At 43.9% G+C, this 18,845-nt stretch overlaps 1 protein-coding gene across 3 annotated transcripts in view; it reads left to right on the top strand.

The window, feature by feature from the left end:
* mta1 (metastasis associated 1) overlaps nucleotides 1-18,845 on the top strand; it is a 136,352-nt gene that overhangs the window by 12,643 nt on the left and 104,864 nt on the right. For all 3 annotated transcript variants that reach the window (XM_078563044.1, XM_078563045.1, XM_078563046.1), the window contains exon 2: nucleotides 849-942. The gene's annotated coding sequence lies outside the window, so the exon portion shown is untranslated. The remainder of the gene's footprint in view (nucleotides 1-848; nucleotides 943-18,845) is intronic.

Genomic DNA, 18,845 nt, shown 5'->3' on the forward strand with positions numbered 1-18,845 from the left:
AGAATTCTCCATCGGAATTTTTAAAGCTGAAATAGACAGATTTTTGGTCTCTCAGGGAATCAAGGGATATGAGGAGCAGGCAAGAAAGTGGAGTTTAAACCCAATATCAGTTATGTTTGTATTGAGTGGCGGAGAAGGTTCGATGGGCCGCATGGTCTACTCCTGCTCCTATCTCTTGTGTTCTTGGATCAGTGTCAAATTTTGTTCCAAAATCTCTCCTGTGAAGTGCCTGGGGCTGTTTTGTTACATTAAGAGTGCTATATAAATGAAAGTTGTTGTTGTAGTACAAGACATCCAGTGACAGGATAAACTCAGCACAGACTGAAGCTCTGAGTTTCGAAATGCTCTGCACTTCAGCTTGAGGGTTATTTGAGCCCCTGACAGACAGAGGAGCTGCTTTGTGTTCTATTGAACTCCACCTTTCCAGATGTTTGTCCTGACTTAGTGCTGAGTTAGCAGATTCCAGCCAGACCCGGTGCAGAACAGAGCTGGGGGAAGGAATAACGCGCGCTAGTATCCCTGAGATGAGGAAAAAAAATCAAATAAGGCATAGTTCCTGTTCTTCATTGTTTCCCAAGGACTACCTTCTGTGAAGTGAGGACAGAGTGTGTGGCTTCCATGGTTGAATGGTCAGCTCACGAATATGTACCTGTGAAGAATGGTCACTTCAGTGAGTTACCAGCAGGTCACATTGGTGTGGGACAAGGAACCTCAGCTCCCTTACTGTTCAGTGCTTCACACTAACATTGTATGTGCCAGTTGTCTTCAGAGCCTGGCCTATTCGCAATTTCACTGCAGCATCTGTGTGATCTAATTATCCTTCGTGCCCTTTCTGTTCACTATTTCAGACTGTCAATGGCAATGTGGAAGCAAAGTGCATTTGTTTCTACCGGAGACGAGACATTTCAAGCAGTCTTATTGCGCTCGCCGACAAACATGCGAGTAAGTGTTATTTTTAATATTCTCATTCTCCTGATATGGCGGCTCTTAGCGAAGTTGGCATTATTGCCCATTCCTAGTTGTCCAGTGCTGTTGGGTACAGAGTTATAGGGCTTTGATCCAGTGTTGGTGAAGGAATGGCGATATATATCCAAGTCAAGATGGTGTGTAACATAGAGAGGTACCTGGAGATGCTGGTGTTCTCATGCACCTGCTGTCTTTGCCCTTCTAGGTCAAGGGTTCCCAAACTGTGGGCTGTGATCTCCATTGGGATCACAGAGATAAATATTTGGGGTTGTGAGTTCCCCCTCCTCTGGGGCAACATTGGCGACTGTGGAAAGGAGACTCTGGCGGGACAGCCCTGGACTCTCTGGCTGTTGGTGCCAAACAGCACAGGCAGACGGTGAGCCCAAAGTGCTCTTTAACTTCAGAAAATACTCTTAGCAGCAAGTGCTAAGCCAGTCCGGCGATGTTTGCGCACTGACTTGGTACAGGCAGAGGCAGGCAAGTGTAACTCAGTGACTGACAGTGAGGCTGAGTTGGGAAGGTGAGTGGCGACTTCAAACTTTACTATGTTTCTGCTCCTGTCTGTTTACCCTGGGCTGTCAAGAACAAAGAACAAAGAAAAGCACAGCACAGGAACAGGCCCTTCGGCCCTCCAAGCCTGCGCCGATCATATTGCCCGTCAACTAAAATATTTTGCACTTCTGGGGTCCATATCCCTCTATTCCCATCCTATTCATGTATTTGTCAAGCTGCCTCTTAAACACCACTATCGTACCTGCTTCCACTACCTCCTCTGGCAGCGAATTCCAGACACTCACTACCCTCTGCATAAAAAACTTGCCCCGCACATCTCCTCTATAGTTTTCTCCTCTCACCTTAAATCTATGTCCCCTAGTAATTGACTCTTCCACCCTGGGAAAAAGCTTCTGACTATCTACTCTGTCCATGCACTTATAATTTTGTAAACTTCTATCAAGTCGCCCCTCAATCTCCGTCACTCTAGTGAGAACAATCCGAGTTTCTCCAACCTCTCCTCATAGCTAATAACCTCCAGACCAGGCAGCATCCTGGTAAACCTCCTCTGCACTCTCTCCAATGCCTCCATATCCTTCTAGTAATGTGGCGACCAGAATTGCACGCAATATTCCAAGTGTGGCCTATCCAAGGTTCTATACAGCTGCAGCATGACTTCCCAGCTTTTATACTCAATACCCCTGCCAATGAAGGCAAGCATGCCATATGCCTTCCTGACTACCTTATCCACCTGCGTTGCCACTTTCAGTGACCTGTGGACCTGTACACCCAGATCCCTCTGCCCGTCGATGCACTTAAGGGTTCTGCCATTTACTGTATAATTCCTGCCTGTATTAGACCTTCCAAAATGCATTACCTCGCATTTGTCCGGATTAAACTCCATCTGCCATTTCTCCGCCCAAGTCTCCAACCGATCTATATCCCGTTGTATCCTTTGACAATTCTCTTCACTATCTGCAACTCCTCCAACCTTAGTGTCGTCTGCAAACTTACTAATTAGCCCAGTTACATTTTCCTCCAAATCATTTATGTATACCACAAACAGCAAAGGTCCCAGCACTGATCCCTACAGAACTCCACTAGTCACAGCTCTCCATTCAGAAAAGCACCCTTCCACTGCTACCCTCTGTCTTCTATGACCAAGCCAATTCTGTATCCATCTTGCCAGCTCACCTCTGATCCCGTGCGACTTTACCTTCTGTACCAGTCTGCCATGAGGGACCTTGTCAAAGGCCTTGCTGAAATCCATGTATATAACATCTACTGCCCTTCCATCGCGATCATCTTTGTCACTTCCTCGAAAAACTCGATCAAGTTAGTGAGACACGACCTCCCCTTCACAAAACCATGCTGCCTCTCACTAATACGCCCATTTGCTTCCAAATGGTAGTAAATCCTGTCACGAAGAATCTTCTCCAATAATTTCCCTACCACTGACGTAAGGCTCACCGGCCTCTAATTTCCTGGATTATCCCTGCTACCCTTCTTAAACAATGGAACAACATTGGCCATTCTGCAGTCCTCTGGGACCTCACCCATAGCCAGTGAGGATACAAAGATTTTTGTCAAAGCCTCAGCAATCTCCTCCCTTGCCTCCCTCAGCACTCTGGGGTAGATCCCATCTGGCCCTGGGAACTTATCCACCTTAATATTCTTCAAGACGCCTAACAACACCTCTTTTTTGATCTCAACATGATCCAGGCTATCTACACACTCTTCCTAGACAAATCGACAGCTAAGTCCTTCTCTTTGGTGAATACTGATGAGAAGTATTCATTTAGTATCTCTCCCATTTCTTCTGGCTCCACACACAGATTCCCACCTCTGTCCCTGAGTGGGCCTACCCTTTCCCTGGCTCCCCTCTTGCTTTTTACATATGTATAAAAGGCCTTGAGATTTTCCTTAATCCTGGTTGCCAGTGACTTTTCATGACCCCTTTTAACCCTCCTGACTCCTTGCTTAAGTTTCTTCCTACTTTCTTTATATTCTCCACGGGCTTCATCTGTTCCCAGCCTTCTAGCCCTCACGAATGCTTCCCTTTTCTTTTTGACTAATTTCACAATATCCTTCGTTATCCAAGGTTCCTGAAACTTGCCATGCTTATCCTTCATCCTAGCAGGAACATTCCGGTCCTGAATTCTTATCAACTGACGTTTGAAAGGCCCCCACATATCAGTTGTTGATTTGCCCTCAAACATCCGCCTCCAGTCTAGATTCCTCAGTTCCTGCCTAATATTGTTATAATTAGCCTTCCCCTAATTAAGCATCTTAACCCAAGACTCCTGTTATCCTTATCCACCAGTACCTTGAAACTTGTTGAATTATGGTCACTTTTCCCGAAATGCTCCCCTACTGAAACTTTGACCACCTGGCCGTGTTCATTCCCTAATACCAGGTCCAGTATTGCCCCTTCCCTAGTTGGACTATCTACATATTGTCTCAGGAAGCCCTCCTGGATACACCTTACAAATTCTGCACCATCCAAACCCCTAGCACTAAGTGATTCCCAGTCAATATAGGGAAAGTTAAAATCACCCACCACAACAACCCTATTGCTTTTATATCTTTCCAAAATCTGCCTACATAACTGTTCCTCAATCTCCCGCCGGCAATTGGGAGGCCTATAGTAAACCCCCAACATTGTGACTGCACCCTTCCTATTCCGGAGCTCTACCCATATTGCCTCGCTGCATGAGCCCACCGAGGTGTCCTCCTGTCGTACAGCTGTGATATTCCCCTTAACCAGCAGTGCAACTCCCCACCTCTTCTACATCCCTCTCTATCCTGCCTGAAACACCTAAATCCTGGAACGTTTATGTGCCAATCCTGTTCATCCTTCAACCAAGTCTCTGTAATAGCAATAACATCATAGTCCCAAGTCAACTCTGCTCTGTGGGCACCGGCAACTAGACCAAAAGTTGGGGGGAGGGGGGCTGGGGGTGGAGATTTGGTGGTGGAAGAGGGGCTGATCACTGTGTGTGTAAGGAAAAGAGACTGATTACTGTGTATGGGGGAGTGACGGAGAGGAGAAGGGATGATTACTGTGCGTGTGGGGGAATTGGAAAGGGGCTGATTACTGTGGGGGGCGTGGAGAAGGGAGAGGGGCTTCACTGTGTCTTCTGTCATGTGGAAATATAGAGAGTTTGGCTGAAACCTACATGAGTGCTTAAAATATTTGCATTTTTACAAAGTACTTTAAGAACACATTTTCAGATTTATATGATGTATTGTTATGTGTTGATTCATAATATGCAAACTTTGATAATTATATACCGAATTTTACTATGCTGCTTTATTGCTGTTTTGTTTTTGTTGATCTCTGGAGTCACGTTTATTTTCAAGTGTCAAAATAGGGGCACATTGGAAAATAGTTTGGGAAGCAGGAGGGAGTGAAGGCCTTCAATTTGGAAGGTGTCATGAGAAGAAACCATTGAGTTGCTGAAGTGCATCCTGCAGATAGTACACTCTGTAACCTTGGGGTTTAAGGTGATGACTAAGCTGCTGATCAAACAGACTGCTCTGCCTTGAATGGTGTCAAGCTTCTTGAGAGTTGTAGGAGTTGCACTCATCTGGGTACATGGAGAGTATTTCATTACACTCCTGACTTGTGCCTTGAGAGAGACTTTTAGAGTCAGCATGTGAGCCACTTGCCAAAGAATACCCAACCTCTGACCTGCTCTGATATGTTTATGTGACTGATCCAGTTCAGTTGGTATGTGGCTACCCCCCAAGGATGTGACTAACCCCAAGGATGTTGATGGAGGTGATTTTGGTTGAATGTCAGTGGGAGGTTATTCTCTCTCTTGCTGGAGATAGTCTGACTCTTGTGTAGTGTGAATGTTACTTATCACTTATCAGCCCAGGGATGCGTGATGTCCAAATCTTAATGCATGTGGACATGGACTGTTTCAGTATTTGAGGGGTTGCAAGTGGAACTGAACACTGTAAACATCAGCCAATAACTACACTTCTGACCTTATGTTGGAGGGGAGGTCATTGATAAAGCAACTGAAGATGATTGGGCCTGAGATACTACCCTGAGGAATTCCTGCAGCAATATTCTGGGGCTGAGATGATTTGCCTCCAACAATCACAACCACCTTCCTTTGTGCTAGATATGATTACAACCTCCAGTGGAGAATTCTCCTCCTGGTTCCTATTGACTTCAATTTGCTAAGGTTGCTTGATGCTTCACTTTGTTAAATGCTACCTTTATGTCAAGGGCAGTCACCCTCACCTTGCCTCTGGGATTCAATTCTTTTCTCCATATTTGGACCAAGACTGTAATGAGGTCTGGGGCCAAGTGAACCTGGTGGAACCCAAGCTGACAGCGGTGAGCAGGTTATTGGTTATTAAGTGCTACTTGAATACACTGTGAATAAGACCTACCGCCACTTTGCTGATGATCGTGAGTACACTGATGAGGCACTAATTAGCCAGATTGTGTAAAGAAAATATAATTTTTGTTCTTACAAACTATGAGATACTGAAGTAGGCGTGTGCATGTGTGTGTGTGTATGTGTGTGCGTGCATGTGACTAATTTAATTAAACTGAAGACAGTCAGACTGCAAGGTTTATATCATCAAAGGGGTTAGGTGTAAAAGCAGGCATTTTGAAATGGAAATGGGCGAAAATTCACATTTGTAGATAAGTTGATAGATTGTTTGAATTTCAAAGGGAGCTAGGAGGTACCAAGGAAAATGGTTGCATCTTGCAGGAATTCATAGGTAAACAGGTAGTGGGGATATCATTGACTCAAAAGCAAAACAAGATGGAAACATGAAAGATTTTAATATTCTGGGAAAAGTAACTTCTAAAGAAAGGTTGAAACAATGGGATTTAAAGATCAAAAGAGGAGAAATATATTTAAGGAAAGATTGAAAGCTGTACAGTGAGTGGCTGTGCGAGACCTTGAAAGGTGGGCTGTGCGAAGACAGACTTGTGGGAAAAAAAAAAGTCTCTTGCCACCCCTGAGAAGTGCTTGCTTGTTCCAGAAAGCAAGGAAAATGGTGTTATAAGCCTTCGAGTTCCATTGTTGAGTGCGAGGCAGAGAGAAGCTGTGAAATCCCTCCTTTATAGCAACAGTGAGTCCCTTGTAGTAATATTTTTGGATGTTTTATAGATTAAGAATCTATTTCAACTGTTGCCTGGAAAAGGATGTTTATTTGGGAGTTTAGCTAAATAGAAATCTTTTGGGAAATGTTGAAAGACTAAATTTAATTGTGTAACTATTATCTTGTGTATTTAAGTTTTCTTTCCTTTTGTTAATAAATGTTTTAATTTAATCTTTAAAATCTCCAGAAGTGGTAGTGGACTCTTTACTGCACAAAGTTTCTTGTAATAAAAATACAAATTGCAAATCATTGTGATAGCTTGGCTAAATTTCCCATTGGGATTTGGTCAGCCTGGCAATTATCACCTGCCATATCATAACACCTGCTTGTTGTGAACAGGATATACCTGGGCAATTTTCCACATTGTGGGCTAGATGCCAGTGCTGTAGATGTACTGGAATGGCTTGGCCAAGGGCGTGACTAGTTCAGGAGCACAGCTTTTCAGCATTACCATCAGAGTGTTGTCAGGACCAGAAACCTTGGTTGTATCTAGTGAGCTCAGCCAACTCTTTACATCACAAGCAGCGAATAAACTTAGCTGAAGTCTGGTATATGAGAGAATGTGAAATTCAGGATCAGGCTGAAATCGAACATACGCTCCATACTTCTAGCTGAAGATGATTGCAAATGCTTCATCCATGTCTTTTGCATTCATGTGCTGGGCTCCGCCATCATTGTGGATGGGGATGTTTATGGATACTCCTCCTCCTGCTAGTTGTTTAATGGTCTACCCCCTTTGCACTAGATGTGTCAGGATTTCAGAGCTTTGATCTGATCAATTGGTTGTGGGATGACTTAGCTCTGTCTATGACCCCCTGCTTATATTGTTTAGCATGAATGTAGATATGTGTCGTAATTTCACCAGGTTGGCACCTCATTTTTAGGTACGCCTGGTACTGCTCCTGCTATGTTCTTCTACGCTCTTTATTATCCCAGGGTTGGTCACCTGGCTTGACAGTAATGATAGCGTGAGGGATATGCTGGGCCATGAGTTTACAGATTATGGCTGAACACAATTCTGCTGCTGTTGATGGCCCACAGTGCCTTCTGGATGCCTAGTTTTGAACCTCTAGATCTGTTTTTGATCAACCTGCTTAGCATGGTGGTAGTGCCACACAATGCCATGGGGGATTACCCTCAGCATGAAGTTGGGACTTGGTCTGTACAAGAACTGTGTGGTGGGCACTCATACCAAGGCTGTTATGGACAGATGCGTCATCAACAAGTAGATGATGAGGATAAGGTCAGTGTGGAATACTAGTCAGCTTGAGAGAGTGCCGTCAGATGCAAATCCACAACGCCTGGGTAGGCCCCACTGCACAGAGGACATTAAGTATAGAAATACAGTTGTTAGAGATGATTTGATAGGGAGATAGTTGTTTCTGAAACATACGTGAGTCCCTAGTACCAGGTAAATGATATCACTGAATGTGTGCAGGATGTTCTGCAAGGAGAAGGGGAAGAGCTAGAAGTTGTCCATCCTGGAACCAGTGACATAGATAGGGAAAGGGCTAAAGACCTACAGGAAGAGTTTCAAGAGCTAGGAAAATATTAAACAGGACCTGAAAAGTGGTAATCGCTCAGTGCCACACGCTATAGCAGGGATGGGGAACCTTGTTCTTATCACGGGCCTTTCGCGCATAGACAAAATCAGTCGCGGGCCACAGACACACAAAAATCAACTTAATTTAGTTTATTTTTTTAGAGAGAATGCAGAAATGTCCAACTCACCTGCTGTTTCAATGAGATGGCTGAATTTGAATATTGTTAAGTATTATTATAGCAAGTTAGCTCATGTTTTTATCCAAAGCAAGTTCATAACAACAACGTTGAATGCTATTTTGAAGGCGCTACTGTCATAGGTCTATATTTTTAGAAATCTTGCTGCGGGCCAGGTGAAATTGAGCAATGGGCCCATGGATGGTGGGTTCCCCACCCCTGTGCTAGAGAGTACAGAAACAGGAAGACAGTGCAAGTGAATGTGTAGCTGGAGGAGTGGTGCGGGAGGGAGGGCTTTCAGTTCCTCGAGCATTGAGATGTTTTCGGCGAGGAGGGATCTATGCTAGTTTGCCAAGTTCCACCTGAACAGGACTGAGGCCAATGCCCTCGCAGGGGAGTTAACTAGTACTGTGAGGGAGGGTTTATACATTTGGCAGGGGCAAGGACATCAGAATATAGCAGCAGAGAGGAGATAAGATTTATAGAAAACAAAGATCAGCAAACAGCTCCAGAATAAAGAATAGTGTAGAAAGAGCAGAAATCAAATGGAGGAAAATATTTTGATTTTGGGTTTTGTCAAAGGATTAAAACCCAGAGCCTGTGAAAATGACTCAAAATGTTAAGATAAAAGCAAAAAACTGCGGATGCTGGAAATCCAAAACAAAAACAAAAATACCTGGAAAAACTCAGCAGGTCTGGCAGCATCTGCGGAGAGGAGCACAGTTAACGTTTCGAGACCGAATGACCCTTCAACAGAACTAAGTAAAAATAGAAGAGAGGTGAAATATAAGCTGGTTTAGGGGGTGGGGGGGTGGACAAGAAGAGCTGGATAGAGGGCCAGTGATAGGTGGACATAACCCAAATATGTCACAGACAAAAGGACAAAGAGGTGTTGAAGGTGGTGATATTATCTAAAGGAATGTGCTAATTAAGAGTAGAAAGCTGGATGAGCAAGGTACAGATAGCCCTAGTGGGGCTGGGGTGGGGGGAAGAGATCGAAATAGGCTAAAAGGTAGAGATAAAACAATGGATGGAAATACACTTAAAAATAATGGAAGTAGGTGGGAAAAGAAAAATCTATATAAATTATTGGAAAAAACAAAAAGGCGGGGGAAAATCGGAAAGGGGGTGGGGATGGAGGAGAGAGTTCATGATCTAAAATTGTTGAACTCAATATTCAGTCCAGAAGGCTGTAAAGTGCCTAGTCGGAAGATGAGGTGCTGTTCCTCCAGTTTGCGTTGAGCTTCACTGGAACAATGCAGCAAGCCAAGGACGGACATGTGGGCATGAGAGCAGGGTGGAGTGTTGAAATGGCAAGTGACAGGGAGGTCTGGGTAATGCTTGCAGACAGACCGAAGGTGTTCTGCAAAGCAGTCACCCAGTCTGCGATTGGTCTCTCCAATGTAGAGGAAACCGCGGTCCACTCCTCCATCACCCCCTACACCTCAACCCCCTCCCACGGCACCTTTCCATGCAACCACAGAAGGTGCAACACCTGCCCCTTCACTTCCCCTCTCCTCACCGTCCAAGGGCCCAAATACTCCTTTCAAGTGAAGCAGCATTTCACTTGCACTTCCCTCAACTTAGTCTACTGCATTCGTTGCTCCCAATGTGGTTTCCTCTACATTGGAGAGACCAAACGCAGACTGAGTGACCGCTTTGCAGAACACCTTCGGTCTGTCCGCAAGCATTACCCAGACCTTCCTGTCGCTTGCCATTTCAACACTCCACCCTGCTCTCATGCCCACGTGTCCGTCCTTGGCTTGCTGCATTGTTCCAGTGAAGCTGAACGCAAACTGGAGGAACAGCACCTCATCTTCCGACTAGGCACTTTACAGCCTTCCGGACTGAATATTGAGTTCAACAATTTTAAATCATGAACTCTCTCCTCCATCCCCACCCCCTTTCTGATTTTCCCCCTCCTTTTTGTTTTTTCCAATAATTTATATAGATTTTTCTTTTCCCACCTACTTCCATTATTTTTAAGTGTATTTCCATCCATTGTTTTATCTTTATCTTTTAGCCTATTTCAATCCCTTCCCCCCACCCCACCCCTGCTAGGGCTATCTGTACCTTGCTCGTCCTGTTTTCTACCCTTAATTAGCACATTCCCTTAGATAATATCACCACCTTCAACACCTTTTTGACCTTTTGTCTGTGACATCTTTTGGTTATGTCCACCTATCACTGGCCCTCTATCCAGCTCTTCTTGTCACCCCCCCCCCCACCCCCCCAAAAAAAACCAGCTTATATTTCACCTCTCTTCTATTTTTACTTAGTTCTATTGAAGGGTCATTCGGACTCGAAACGTTAACTGTGCTCCTCTCCACAGATGCTGCCAGACCTGCTGAGTTTTTCCAGGTATTTTTGTTTTTGTCTCAAAATGTTGTCTGTTTGTCAGTTCCAGGCTGAGAGTTGCCCTACTGTTTTCTTCAGCTCCTGCTGTGCAATCCATCAAAGCTAACTTTTTGTACCATGATTTCACTCTCTCCAACCTTTGTTTTACACTTTTTTTGTGCTCTCAGTTCTCAGAGCTAAACTGAGCAGTATAGTTACCTAACTCTACTGTTGGGAAGTTTCCTTCAAAAATGTATTTTCTCCCTTGCTTGCACCCATTGCACACTGGTGATATCCAGCTCTGTCTCACCGCCACCTCTCCCGACTCCTTCACTGTTGCTAAATTATTAGACTGCTTATCCCACATCCAGTACTGGGTGAGCATAAATTTCTTCCAATTAAATATTAGGAAACCTAAAGCCATTATTTTCGCCCCTGCTCCAAACTCCATTCCCTGATGACTGACTCCATCCCGGCAACAGTCCGAGATTAAGCCAGCTGTTCGCAAGCTTGGTGTCACATTTGATCCTGAGATGAGTTTCCGACCTCATATTCGGGCCATCTCTTAAGATCACCTATTTCTACCTCGACTTGGCCTTGTCTCAGCTCATCTGCTGCTGAAACTCTCATCGATGCTTTCGTTATTTCCAGACTCAACTATTCCAATGTATTCCTGGCTGGTCTCCCCCATTCTACCCTTCTCAGACATGAGGTTATCCAAAACTCTGCTGTCCATGTCTTAACTCACATCAAGTCCCATTCCCTGATCGCCCTGTGCTCGCTGACCTACATTGGCTCCCGGTTAAGCAGCCTCTTGAATTTAAAATTCCCATTCTTGTTTCCAAGTCACTCTGGCCTTGTCGTTTCCCATCCCTTTAACCTCTCCTACCCCCCAACCCTTCCTGGATACCTGTGCTGCTCTTATTCGGGCCTCTTGTGCATTTCCAATCATAATTACTCCAGCATTTGTGGCCATGCCATCAGTTGCCTAGACCCGAAGCACTAGAATTCCCTCCCTACACTCTCTACCTCTCTTGCCTTTTCTAAGGCAATTCTTAAAACCTACCTCTTTGCCAAGCTTTGTCACCCGACCTAGTATCTCCTATGTGGCTCGGGGACATACTTTGTTTTATAATGCTCGTGAGATGCTTTTGGGGTGTTTCCTTACGTTAAAGACACTTTATAAATGTTAGTTGTTGTTGTTGAGTTTTCTCTCGGACGCCCTTGCAGGGACGCACTGTGTAAAGGAACCACATTGTGTCATCGATGGGAGGAATCTGCTAGAACTTCCTGACCAAACCCCTGTCTCCGGCCTCCCCTCTGGCAGGGCGTTGTGCTTGTTTTGTGGGAGGGAGCTCTGAGGAGCCTGCGGTGTGAGTCCAGCTGTGATTAATGGCCATATTGTCCTGATTCTGAAGAAGCAGCAGTCAGTGCTCAATCTGCGGTGTGTCCTCTGAATACTCCTTGCTGTTCAGAGACATTGGCTCTTTTTAAATTCTTAGTGGCTCTCGGGCATTGTCCCTGGAGTCACTGGCACATGTTGGTGGGTTGGTCTGAGAATCCCTCCTCAAAAGCACACCAGCTGATATCTGCCTTTTGCATACAGCCCACCATTCTCCCTCTCCAGTCTGGGGTTACCTGTAGAGAATCAGGACAGGAATGGGAGAGGAGTGCCATGTGCGCCAAACATCACTTGATCTCAATAGCAGCTGTTGTGTTCCCTGCTGGCAAGTTTGATTTTCTGGGTGAGGTCAGTGACAATGGCCCTGGATTTACCATGCACTTACCATTCGACACTGCAGGACTAGGAGCAGAGGCTAAGCTAAGGCGGCAATAAGTTAAGATATAACGTTTGAGTTGTTTCAAGCAAGTCTGTCCTTCATTCACAATAATGGTAAATTTGAACTTAATTTATGCTTTGGAAAGCCTTTGATTTGCTTCTAGAGTTTTATAATTAGCTTGGGAATTGTTTTTAATTGAGTCTGGCCCGATTCCTATATTGACAGCTGTGCCTTCAGCTGCCTGGTCCTCATGTTCTGGAACACCGTCCTTAAACCTTCTCACTTCTTTCTTTTCCATTTAAAAACCTCCTTTAAACTCATTTCTTTGTCCCTCCAAATGACTAATTTTTTAAAAAATGCTTCTGTGAAGCATTTTGGGATGTTTTTCTACTTTAAAGACACTATATGAGTGCAAACTATTATTTCTAATCCATACACAAATGCATGCAGCACTTTAGAATGTTAGGGGCAGTTGTTTTGACAGGCTCTGCTTCACCAGAGAAGCAGGAATGTTATTGTCACACGACAAAGCAGTTAACAAATCTGATTGCTAACAGTCTTACCATCAAAGGTAATAGCTACAATAAAAATGAGATTACCTGCTTCTCTGGTTAGATAGGAATTTTGCTCTACCTGGTGTTTCTCATTTACTATAATGAGATCTACCTTTCTCCCAGTTTATAACTTACTTTTTCTAAAAGTATACTTTATTTATAAAATTTATAAAAGCACATGTAATGTCCATGACCATTCAAAGTTGACATTACATAAAGTGCTAAACAACTCAGTTTTTTCCAATACTGTATGTTACTTACTACATTTACAATTACAGTCAATATTTGCAACCTTTTCAATATTTTTTCAACTAAACAAAAGCTTGGGGAACAATTATTCCCTGGCTCATTCCTCAGGGTAATGCCTTGATCAATCAGAGTCGACCTGCCCGGTTTGAATTTGAAAAAAGCTGGGCCATTAACTGTTCCATGCTGCATTCTCCATGGCAAAGCCTCCATCAATCAGAGTCCACTTGCCAACCAATCAGCACTCTCTTCTCATGTAGTATAAATTGTTGTTACCCTTGGCTATTGGTAATTTCTTGCACGCAGTCCTGATGAGTGCAAGACAAAAAACTTTGATAGCATGCCTCTTTTTTCATCAATATACTCCGAAACAACTGTTAATGTTTACAATGTTCATTTCATGGGTTTTTCAGTTTCCCCTCGGTGTACTATGGCTGAGGGTCCTTGTCCCATTGTGTCTTTGCGAGAGCTGGCCCAAACTTTAGTGTGTCCCTCAGCATGCAGTCCTGGATCTTGGAATACGCCAGTCTGCAACACTTGGTCATGGACAAATCTTTGCACTGGAAGACCAAAAAATTTTAGGCAGATGGTCCTCCACCCACAGTTTTCCTTTCCTGTGGCCTTGACTGATCATCCTGTGGTCCTGGTTCTGTGCCTCCACTTTCTTGTATTCATTCCAATTCGCATGCAAATCCACTTAATTTGCTTTTGGGTTGTGTGAAGATTGTAATCCCACCCATCTGCCCTTACTTTTCTTGATCAATACCTCTCAAGCTGTGATCAAATGGTCAAGAGCCCAAACTATATGACCAAATGTTTCTTTTGTCAGTACCTCATGCAATATGATAGTTTGCTGTTCTGTCACCCAAAAATCACTTCAGTCTTAGAGCATCCACAACTTCTTCTAGTTTAGTCTTGTAGCATCTGAAACTTATTCACTCTGTGTTTGAATTCTGCCATTACCATCCTGCTTGCTTTAAATGCATACATTAAAAATATAATTCTGTTATTACCCTGCTTCTTTATGCAAATTTAATTTTTTTTTTGTTGGTTTTCATCAAGCCCTGACCTCTTAGAACCCGCATATATTACAGATTGTTATGTTTAATATATGTAGGTGTTTTTAATATTCAGAAATGTGTAATTAGCTTATTAAAATTATTGGGGTCTTCCTCACCTAGCCTTTCTCTGTCAACATCACTGGAACCTGACCTACAGATAAGATTGACGAAAATTATGATACTTATATGCCTTTGACCTTTTCCAAGCTACCTCAGAAGACAACTGCAACATCTGTTAATCTGGGATGTATAGTTGCATCAAGCTGATCACTGGCGCATTGTTTTCCAGCGAAAGCACGTTTACCAGCTTCTGCATCGCAAAGTGGCAGCTGAATGAGGGATCACTGGAATTTTCTGGCATTCCCTGAAGTCCAGGGTTTTCTAGATGGCACATCTATAGGCATGCCAGCCCTTACACTGAATGCCGTAACATTCATAAACAACAAGGATTTCTCTCTACTAATGTCAGGGAATCTGTGACGAGGAGCACAATCATTGTTTTATCAATATCTAAAACCATCGAGGAGACACCATTGCCACGTGGATTTCAGCAGTTCAAGGTGAAGACCCACCACTTTCTCAGGCAATTAGGAACGGGTCATAAACGGTCAGAAGTGTCCACATGCCAAGAATGAACAACAAATTATGTAGGCCAGTTCTTGCTTCCTGGCAGCAGCCATGATTACTTTAATACAATCTTTATACTTGGGTTGTTTTAGGGAGAAAGCAGATTAGAAGGGTCACTAATTTGAGGCCAAGGCGATCCTATACAGTCCTGAGCTGTTCCCACCACCAAGTCCAGACACAACAGCCCAGTCACCGACTAGGAATTTAAAAGCAATAATTCCAATGTTTGGGCAGTTCCAGTGTGGTCTGTATCTCTCAGTATCACTATTTTGTGTGTGTAAATCTGTATCTTTCACTACTGTGTGTAAATCTGTATCTCTCACTACTGTGTGTAAATCTGTATCTCTCACTACTGTGTGTAAATCTGTATCTCTCACTACTGTGTGTAAATCTGTATCTCTCACTACTGTGTGTAAATCTGTATCTCACTACTGTGTGTAAATCTGTATCTCACTACTATGTGTAAATCTGTATCTCTCACTACTATGTGTAAATCTGTATCTCTCACTACTATATGTAAATTTGCATCTTTCACTACTGTGTGTAAATCTGTATCACTACTGTGTGTAAATCTGTATCACTACTGTGTGTAAATCTGTATCACTACTGTGTGTAAATCTGTATCACTACTGTGTAAATCTGTATCTCTGTGTCGTGTGTAAATCTGTATCACTCCTGTGTGTAAATCTGTATCTCTGGTTGTGTGTAAATCTGTACCTCCCAGTATCGGCACTGTGTGTAAATCTGTATCTCTCGGCACTGTGTGTAACTCAGTATCGCTCTGTGCCGCGTGTAGATCAGTATCGCTCTGTGCCGCGTGTAGATCAGTATCGCTCTGTGCCGCGTGTAGATCAGTATCTCTCTGTGCCATGTGTAGATCAGTATCTCTATGTGCCGCGTGTAAACCTGTATCTCTGTGCTGGGTGTAAATCTGTGTCTCTGTGCCGCGTGTAAATCTGTGACTCTGTGCCGCGTGTAAATCTGTATCCCTGTGTCGCGTGTAAATCTGTATCCCTGTGCCGCGTGTAAATCTGTATCCCTGTGCCGCGTGTAAATTTGTATCTCTGTGCCGCGTGTAAATCTGTGCCTCTGTGTATCTCAATGTCGTGTGTATATCTGATTCTGTGTCACATGTATATCTGTATCTCTCAGTATCAGTGCTGTGTGTACAGGATTTGATGGGTTGATTTTGATCAATGTCTTCCAAATTCCTTTCATTCCTTTGTTGATGACACTGGGTGGTCTTCCCAGCACTTTCAGCCTTTAGTTCACTGGTTGAGCACTTGCTTTGCAATGTCTCTAATGGTGATTTTCCCCTTTTCCTCTTGACAGGGGTTTTTCAGAGAAAGAGCAGGTTGTAGAGATGTGAGGAGAAAAAGAACAGCTAGCTATTATTGTAGAATTACAGGAATCTTACACACACACACACACACACACAGGAGAAAGAGGTTTTCGGTCTTTTCTCTTTCCAGGCTAGGAACTTTTCTCTGCTTCACTGCGCTCTCACAAACCGTGGTCACCTGGTTAGGAGCCAATTAAAATATTGTTGCCAGGCAGTTCCGCGTTTGACCGGATTCCTCCTTTGCACCATCCTGCCTTTCACGGCACACTCTGTTCCAGGACAGCAACATTGTACATACCCCTCACACTATTCCAGTAGACATGTCTTTCAAACTGCAGCCATTGTAATTTTAATCCACAGTCCAACAGAAATAAAAAGATATTTTTTTTTACACAGTATTGAGAGTAAATTGGTATCTCTTGGTACTGTGTTTAAATTGACACCTCTTGGTACTGTGTGTAAATCGACGTCTCTTGGTACCGTGTGTAAATCGACGTCTCTTGGTACCGTGTGTAAATCGACGTCTCTTGGTACCGTGTGTAAATCGACGTCTCTTGGTACCGTGTGTAAATCGACGCCTCTTGGTACCGTGTGTAAATCGACGCCACTTGGTACCGTGTGTAAATCGACGCCTCTTGGTACCGTGTGTAAATCGACGCCTCTTGGTACCGTGTGTAAATCGACGCCTCTTGGTACCGTGTGTAAATCGACGCCTCTTGGTACCGTGTGTAAATCGACGCCTCTTGGTACAGTGTGTAAATCGACGCCTCTTGGTACAGTGTGTAAATCGACGCCTCTTGGTACTGTGTGTAAATCGACGCCTCTTGGTACCGTGTGTAAATCGACGCCTCTTGGTACCGTGTGTAAATCGACGCCTCTTGGTACCGTGTGTAAATCGACGCCTCTTGGTACCGTGTGTAAATCGACGCCTCTTGGTACCGTGTGTAAATCGACGCCTCTTGGTACCGTGTATAAATCGGAGTATCTCGGTACTGAGAGTAAATCGGTATCCCTTGGCACTGTGTAAATTGATATCTCTCGGTACTGTGAGTAAACCGGTATCTTATGATACTGAGTAAACCGGTATGTCTCGGTACTGTGTGTAAATTGACGTGTCTCGATACTGAGAGTAAATTGGTGTATCTCAGTACTGAGTGTAAATCAATGTCTCTTGGTACTGAGAGTAAATCGGTAACCCTCAGCACTGTGTGTAAATCGGTATCGGTGCTGAGTAAATCGGTATCTCTCAGTACTGTGTGTAAATCGATGTCTCTTGGTACTGAGAGTAAATCAGTATCCCTCAGTACTGTGTGTAAATTGGTATCTCTCGGCACTGTGTGTAAATTGGTGTATCTCGGTACTGAGAGTAAATCGGAATCTCACGGTACTGAGTAAGCCGGTATCTCTCGGTACTGTGTGTAAATTGGTATCTCTCGGCACTGAGAGTAAACCGGTATCTCACGGTACTGTGTGTAAATTGACATCTCTTAGTACTGTGTGTAAATCGACATGGCTTGGTACTGTGTGTAAATCGGTATCTCTTGGTACTGTGTAAATTGATGTCTCGGTACTGTGTGTAAATTGATGTCTCGGTACTGTGTGTAAATTGATGTCTCGGTACTGTGTGTAAATTGATGTCTCGGTACTGTGTGTAAATTGATACCTCTCGGCACTGTGTGTAAATTGGTATCTCTCGATACTGAGAGTAAATCGGTATCTCACGGTACTGAGTAAACCGGTATCTCTCGGTACTGTGTGTAAATTGGTATCTCTCGGCACTGTGAGTAAATCGGTATCTCACACTACTGAGTAAACCGGTATCTCACGGTACTGTGTGTAAATTGACATCTCTCAGTACTGTGTGTAAATCGACATGGCTCGGTACTGTGTGTAAATTGATATCTCTTGGCACTGTGAGTAAATCGGTATCTCACGGTACCGAGGTATCTCACGCTACTGAGTAAACCGGTATCTCACGGTACTGTGTGTAAATTGACATGGCTCGGTACTGTGTGTAAATCGGTATCTTTCAGTACTGTGTGTAAATCGGTATCTCTCGGTACTGTGTGTAAATCGGTATCTCTCGGTACTGTATGTAAATCGGTATCTCTCGGTACTGTGTGTAAATCGGTATCTCTCAGTACTGTGTAAATCGGTATCTCTCGGTACTGTGTGTAAATCGGTATCTCTCGGCACTGTGTGTAAATCGGTATCTCTCGGCACTGTGTGTAAATCGGTATCTCTCGGCACTGTGTGTAAATCGGTATCTCTCGGCACTGTGTGTAAATCGGTATCTCTCGGCACTGTGTGTAAATCGGTATCTCTCGGCACTGTGTGTAAATCGGTATCTCTCGGCACTGTGTGTAAATCGGTATCTCTCGGCACTGTGTGTAAATCGGTATCTCTCGGCACTGTGTGTAAATCGGTATCTCTCGGCACTGTGTGTAAATCGGTATCTCTCGGCACTTTGTGTAAATCGGTATCTCTTGGTACTCTGTGGTGCTGCCAGATTTTTCCCATCTCTCCCCCACTCCGCCACCCAACCTAAAGTGTGAGCAGCTTGCTGATATAAAGTGAATGTAAT

This window comes from Cetorhinus maximus, chromosome 18 (assembly GCF_964194155.1).
Source record: "Cetorhinus maximus chromosome 18, sCetMax3.hap1.1, whole genome shotgun sequence".
Lineage (NCBI taxonomy): Eukaryota > Metazoa > Chordata > Chondrichthyes > Lamniformes > Cetorhinidae > Cetorhinus > Cetorhinus maximus.